General features: G+C 40.2%; 1 pseudogene; it reads left to right on the top strand.

Annotated features, from left to right (window-relative positions):
- Window positions 1-382: 382 nt before the first annotated feature.
- LOC122222504 lies at window positions 383-6501 on the top strand (annotated as a pseudogene).
- The last annotated feature ends 472 nt before the right edge of the window (window positions 6502-6973 follow it).

Below are 6973 nucleotides of genomic sequence, written 5' to 3'. Positions count from 1 at the left end.
TTAAAAAGCACTATAAAGCCTCTCCTGGCTTTGCGGAAGCATTTCTCCATGTTCCATTATTGTTCAGTCAAGAGGAGCAGGTGCCCAGATCACTTGTCCACAGGTTCCTTTTCAGGCTAACCTTGAGCACGTATTCCATGCCAGGCACCGTGTGAAGCATTTTGCAGGCACAGACTCACTGAATCTTCCCCCAGACACTGTTTGGAAATAATGATTATTTTCTAGTGTGGAAAAGAGATTAGATACCTCTCCTAAGTTATGTCTTTGAAAGGGTGGGGCCGGGGTATAAACAGAAATTGGGTTGATGTCATTTTCAAGCAGGCAGACTTATTTTGGTGTTTTGTTTACACCCAGGGCCTATTTTAAAAGTTTGGCACACACCATGGCGTTTGCCAACCCGAATGCCTTCCGAGGTACACCTGCCCTGGTGTCACCAGGGGAGGGCCTCTGCCTTTCATCCGATGTGGGGTTTGAGCTCACAAACTGTGAGATCATGACCGGAGCCAAAGTCAGACGCTTAACAGAACGAGCCACCTAGCTGCCCCCTTGTCTGCTTTAGTTTAATAGCAAGCTGTTGGGGTTACAGTTCTGAATTTGGTAAGAAATAAAGTGAAAACCCAGGGCCTACAGGTTGGGGGAAGAAGCCAAAACCTCCTATTGGTGTGTGAGAACAGCTTGTTCAGGACAATGCAGAGTTCCACCCCATCCTGCTGCTTGGTGTCTCGGCTGTCCCCATCCCAGGGTACACACTGAGGGCCTCTCTCCTAGACACAGGACTGCTCAACATAGACCTCTCTTGTTTCTCTCTGACCAGGCTGAAAGTGAGTTGTGTGATCTCCAGATCTATACAATGGGCTGCTCCAGTAACCCTGACCCTGGCCTCCTCACTCTTTGCTAGGCCCTCTTGCCCTGGACCCTCGCCTTCAGCTGCTTCTCGTGCTTCTGCTCGTGCCTCTGAAATGCACCCCCCACCTCCCTCAAATAAGGCTCAAGTCTGGCCTTCCCTGTCAGGCCTATCCTAGCTGTGTAAACACCACACACTGCCTTCCAGCTTCCTTACTACCGCCACAATGCTCTGTCTCCCATTCTTGACCTTACCCGTTGTTCATTCCAAAGCACTTATTAATTATTTAGCCTAATTAATTCATTAATTATTAGCTGTTTAGCCTAATTTACCTGAGAATACGTTATTTTAAGAGCAGTTTTGAATATGAAATGTACGGACGATAGAGTTCCCGTATAGCTCCTTTCCCTCCCTCACTTTCCTTATTAGTAATGTCTTGCACTAGTGCGGTATATTTGTTATAATTGATGAGTCAACATTGATACATTATTATTAACTGATTTCAATGTTATTAACTCATTGACGTTAACTAATATCAACTAATTAATGTGATTAACTAATGCTGGTTATTAACTAATTATTATTAACTAATGTTCGTAGTTTGCACTAGAGTTGACTCTGTGGTCTACAGTTCTATGGGTTTTGACAAATGCGTCATGACAGATGTCTACCATTGCATTAGCACTGAATAGTCTCCCTGCCCTAAAAATTTCTTGTGCTCCGCCCATTCACCCATCCCTCCTAGCCACCATTGATCTCATTGCTGTCTTTTCCCAGAATGCCACATAGCTGGAATTCATACGGCATGTGACCTTGTTCCATTGGGTTCTTTCACTTGGCAACATTCATTTAAGGTTCCTCCACATCTTTTCGTGTGACTTGATAGCTCATTTCTTCTCCTCACTGGATAACATTCCATTGTCTGGATCCATTTGCCTACTGAGGGACAACTTGGCTGCTTTCAAGTTTTGGCAATTATGAGTAAGTGTCTGTAACCGTTCATGGGTAAGTTTTCTAAGGGACGTGCGTTTTCAACTCGTTTGCAAAAATATCTAGAAGCATTATGGCTGAATTGTATGGTCAGCGTATATTTGCCTTTGTGAGAAACTGCCAAACTGTCTTCCAAAATGACTGTCTTATCTTACTTTTTTGACTTTCTCTACTTTAATTGTATGTCTCCTCAGCAGTTACAGAGTGCCCGGTTTTTTTTACAGCCTCCGTAACCAAGCAGGTTGCCAAGCTAGGAGTTTTGCCAGTCTAAAAGGTGAGAAATTGTATTCCAGGGTAGTTTTAACTTACCTTACTTATTTTAGGAGTGAGTTTGGTGTGTTTTTATATATTTAAGAGTCGCTCGGTTTTCTATTTCTATGAACTGGCAATTGACATCTCATGCCCATATTTCATTCGGGTTCTCGGTCTTTTTGGTCTCTATTTCAACACGGCCAGATATACTAAGGATGTAAATCTTTCACCAGTGGTATCAATCACAAATATTTCCTTAAGTTTGACATTTGCCTTTTTACTTTACTCTCAGTGTTTTTCTTTTACGTTGTGAAGGTTTTCTTTATCATAGGCAATTTTACAATTCTTTCCCTTATATATGTACTAATTTTGAGTCACAGAAAATTTTCTCCTTCCGAGATTATGGAAGAATTTGTCCACTTCTTTTTAAAATCTCTGATCCATTTGGAATGTATCTTGCTGTAAAGTGTGAAAACAGATCGAATTTTAGCGTATTCCATATGGTGATCCATGATCCTAACGTCATTTATTACAAAGTCTACTTTTGCCCACTGATTTTTGAGATGTCACTTTTATATATGCCAAATTCCCATTTGGACTCATTCTGCATTTTATATTTTATTCTATTCATCTGTTAATTTATGCATGCACCAAAAACACTGTTTCCTTTACAGATAATTTATAATATTTCAGTGTGTGGCAAAACATGTTCCCTTTGCAGAAGAAAAAAAATTTTTTTCAACTTTTGAGACACAATTTATGTGCAATAAAATTCACCCGCTTAAACTGACAATGCACTGCATTTTGACAAAAATATCAAACTGTGAAAACCACTGCTACAATCGTGACGCCACTAATTTCCAACACAAGCAGTTCCTTGTTGTACCTTTGCAGTCAATTCTTCCCTCCATCCCTGGGAAACCGGTGATCAGCTTTTTTGTCAATGTAGACAGTTTGCATTTTTAAAAATAATTTAATGTATATGGAAACATGCTGTATGTACACTCTTATATCTCATTTCTCTTACTCAGCATAATTGTTTTAAGATGCATGATGTGTGTCAGTCATTTGTTCTTCTTTTATTTTAAGTAGAATTTCATATTATGCATAAGCTATATTTTCTTTGTTCACCTGTTGATGGTGGACATTTGTGTTACTTCTAGTCTCCTTGGTTCCTCAAAGTAACGCTGCTGTGGATGTTTCTATGCATTTGTATGGACCTACACTTTCACTTTTGTTAGATAAAGATTTAGGAGTAAAAGTAATTTCTTAGATAAATGCTCAGAAATTGGTGTATGTTGAAGTTTTTAAGAAACTGCGAAGAATATTCCAAAGTAACGGTACCACTTGACATTCAGACAGAGCCTCACTGGTCCATAGCTTCATCAACACTTGGTGTCGGCAGTCTTTGTTTTTGTTTTTAGTTTGTTTTTATTTATTTGGAGGGAGACAGCTGGAGAGCAAGCGGGGAAGGGGCAGAGAGAGAGGGAGACAGAATCCCAAGCAGGCTCCGCGCTCTCAGCACAGAGCCCGATGCGGGGCTTGAACCCACAAACCAAGAGATCATGACTTGAGCCGAAACTGAGTCGGACGCCTAACCGACTGAGCTACCCAGGTGCCCCTTGGCAGTCTTTTTAACTTGGACTTTCATAATGAATATGTACTGCTATCTTTTGGTAATGCATCTACTTTGGTGAAGAGTCTGTCCAAATTTTGCTTGTTTAAAAGTTGTGTTTCTACTCTCAAAATAAACAAACCTTTTTTAAATTTTTTTTTAATGTTTATTTATTTTTGAGACAGAGAGAGACGGAGCACGAATGGGGGAAGGTCAGAGAGAGAGAGACACAGAATCTGAAACAGACTCCAGGCTCTGAGCCGTCAGCCCAGAGCCCGACGCGGGGCTCGAACCCACGGACCGCGAGATCATGACCTGAGCCGAAGTCGGCCGCTCAACCAACTGAGCCACCCAGGCGCCCCCTTTTTTATTTTTTTTAATTTTTTTTTAACGTTTATTTCTTTTTTTTTTTTTAATTTTTTTTTTAATGTTTATTTTTGAGATAGAGAGAGACAGAGCATGAACGGGGGAGGGTCAGAGAGAGAGGGAGACACAGAATCTGAAGCAGGCTCCAGGCTCTGAGCTGTCAGCACAGAGCCCGACACGGGGCTCGAACTCACAGACCGTGAGATCATGACCTGAGCCGAAGTCGGACGCTCAACCGACGGAGCCACCCAGGCGCCCCAAACAAACCTTTTCAAAAAATAAAAAATAAAAAAACATAAAAGTTGTGTTTCTTTTTAATATTATTGAGTTTTATGAGTTCTTTGTATATTCTGGGTAGACGTTCTTCATCGCCTACATGGATTACAAACATTTTTCTGCCATTCTGGGTCTTGTTTTTATTTCCTTAAAGAAACGCGGGTAGTTTTTATTTCAAAACAGTCACATAGACTGTTTTTAATGATTCTTCTGTTAGGAGATGTTTGCCTACCTCAAAAGTTGCAAAAAGTTCCCCTTCCTTTTACTCTTTTACCTTTGACATGTAATGTCAAAGAAAATAACCACACCAAACTAAATATACCTTATTCTTACATCACACAACTCAGCGTTTCCTGAAAATGGACCATGTTGTGTGATGTGAGGGTAAAGGTCACTTTCCTTCCCCCACAGAGATGTTCAGTGTCAGTTCCTTCCCCCACAGAGTGTCAGTGTGATTTGTTGTGAAGAGTTCTCATTCCCTATTGTCAGGTATCAATTGGCCACAAACATGTGTCTTTTTCTAAACTGTTTATTCTGTTCTATTTATCTGTTTTTTCAGCAAAACCACAACAGTCTTGAAATCAGGTAGTGTAAATTTTACATCTTGATTTTTATTTATCTGTTTGTTTATTTATTTTGAGAGACAGAGAGAGAGAGAGAGAGAGGGAGGGAGGGGAAGAGAGAGAGAGGGAGGGAGGGAGGGGAGGAGAGAGAGAGGGAGAGAGAGAGAATCCGATGCAGGCTCTGTGTTATCAGCCCAGAGCCAGACACAGGACTCTATCCCACAAACTGTGAGATCATGACCTGAGCCAAAATCAGGAGTCAGATGCTCAACCGACTGAGCCACTCAGGTGCCCTGATCATCCTTTTTTTAATTTTTATTTATTTATTTTTAAAAAATTTTTTTAACGTTTATTTTTATTTTTGAGACAGAGAGAGACAGAGCATGAATGGGGGAGGGACAGAGAGAGAGGGAGACACAGAATCGGAAGCAGGCTCCAGGCTCCGAGCCATCAGCCCAGAGCCTGACGCGGGGCTCGAACTCATGGACCGCGAGATCGTGACCTGAGCTGAAGTCGGACGCTCAACCGACTGAGCCACCCAGGCGCCCCCGATCATCCTTTTTAAAATACAACTCTTTTAGCTGGTTTGAGTGCCTATATAAATTTTAGAACTAGCTTGTCAACGTTTGAACTTTTTTTTTTTCCCAGAGAAAGGTAAATCTAGTAGAGTTTGATTAAGAGTAGATTGACTATTTAGACCATGTTGGAGGAAAACCCTGAGCTTTTTAAGTAAGGAAAATAATATATCTCTGCATTCAGTTGGTTCCTTTTTAATATTCCCTCAGCAACATTTTACAGTTTTCAGTGTAAATGACATACATGTCTCTTTTTAATTTTTCTAAATATTTTACTTTTTTTAACTTCAATTTATTTATACTAACAAAACAAAACAAAACAAAAACAGTTCACCAATTTCTTTCACCCCTACACCCCATGTTTGGGAACTATCAATTTTTTTTTCTTTATCTATGAGCATAGGTTTTAGACTCACATTATAAGAGAAATCATATGTTAGTTGTCTTTCTCTGACTTATTTCACTGGGCATAAAACCCTTGAGATCTATACATATTTTCACAAACGGTTTATGGCTGTATAATATTCCTCTGTGTGGCCTTTCATGAAGATCACATCAAAGCAAAGAAGGAAGCCCCTGCCCCTCCCAAAGCTGAAGTCAGAGCAAAGGCTTTGAAGGCCAGGGAAATGGTGCTGAGAGGCATCCACAGCCACAAAAAAAAATTAGATCTGCACATCACCTACATTCTCATGGCCCAAGACACTGCATCTCTAAAGCCAGCCCAAATACTCTCAATAGAGTGCCCCCAGGAGAAAGAAGCTTAACCACTATGCCTTCACCAAGTTGCCGTTGACTACTGAGTCAGCCATGAAGAAGACAGAAGATGACAACACACTTGTGTTCATTATGGATGTGAAGGCCAACAGGCACCAGATCAAACAGGCTGTGAAGAAGCTCTATGACATTGATGTGACCAAGGGCAACACCCGGGTCAGGTCCGATGGAGAGAAGAGTGTATATGTTTGGCTGGCTCCTGACTATAATGTTTTGGATGTTGCCACCAAAATTGGGATTATCTAAACTGAGTTCAGTTCATTCAAAATTGGGATGATCTAAACTGGCTACATCTAAATATAAATTTATCACCATAAAAAATATTCCATTGTGTGTGTATGTGTGTTTCTATATGTATAAATTATAGGTTATAGTATACATATTATAATACACACATGTATATACACCCATTCAAATACTCAAATATATAAACACACACATATACAAATATATAAACACACACACATACGTATGCACACACGCATATCTCCATATACACACAAATGTAAATGTACAAATTCTCAAACATATATGCCACATTTTCTGTATTCATCCATCAACGGACACTAGGTTGTTTCCGTATTTTGGCTATTGTAAATAATGCCACAGAGAATATGAGAGTGCAGATATCTTTTCAAATCAGTGTCTTCATTTTCTTTGAATAAATATCCAGTAGTGGAATTGCTGGATCAGATGGCAGTTCTATCTCTGGTTCTTT

Source organism: Panthera leo, chromosome B3 (assembly GCF_018350215.1).
Source record: "Panthera leo isolate Ple1 chromosome B3, P.leo_Ple1_pat1.1, whole genome shotgun sequence".
In the NCBI taxonomy this organism is placed as follows: Eukaryota; Metazoa; Chordata; class Mammalia; order Carnivora; family Felidae; genus Panthera; species Panthera leo.
Note: the sequence above shows the minus strand (reverse complement) of the source record. Positions and strands in the feature narration are given on the sequence as shown.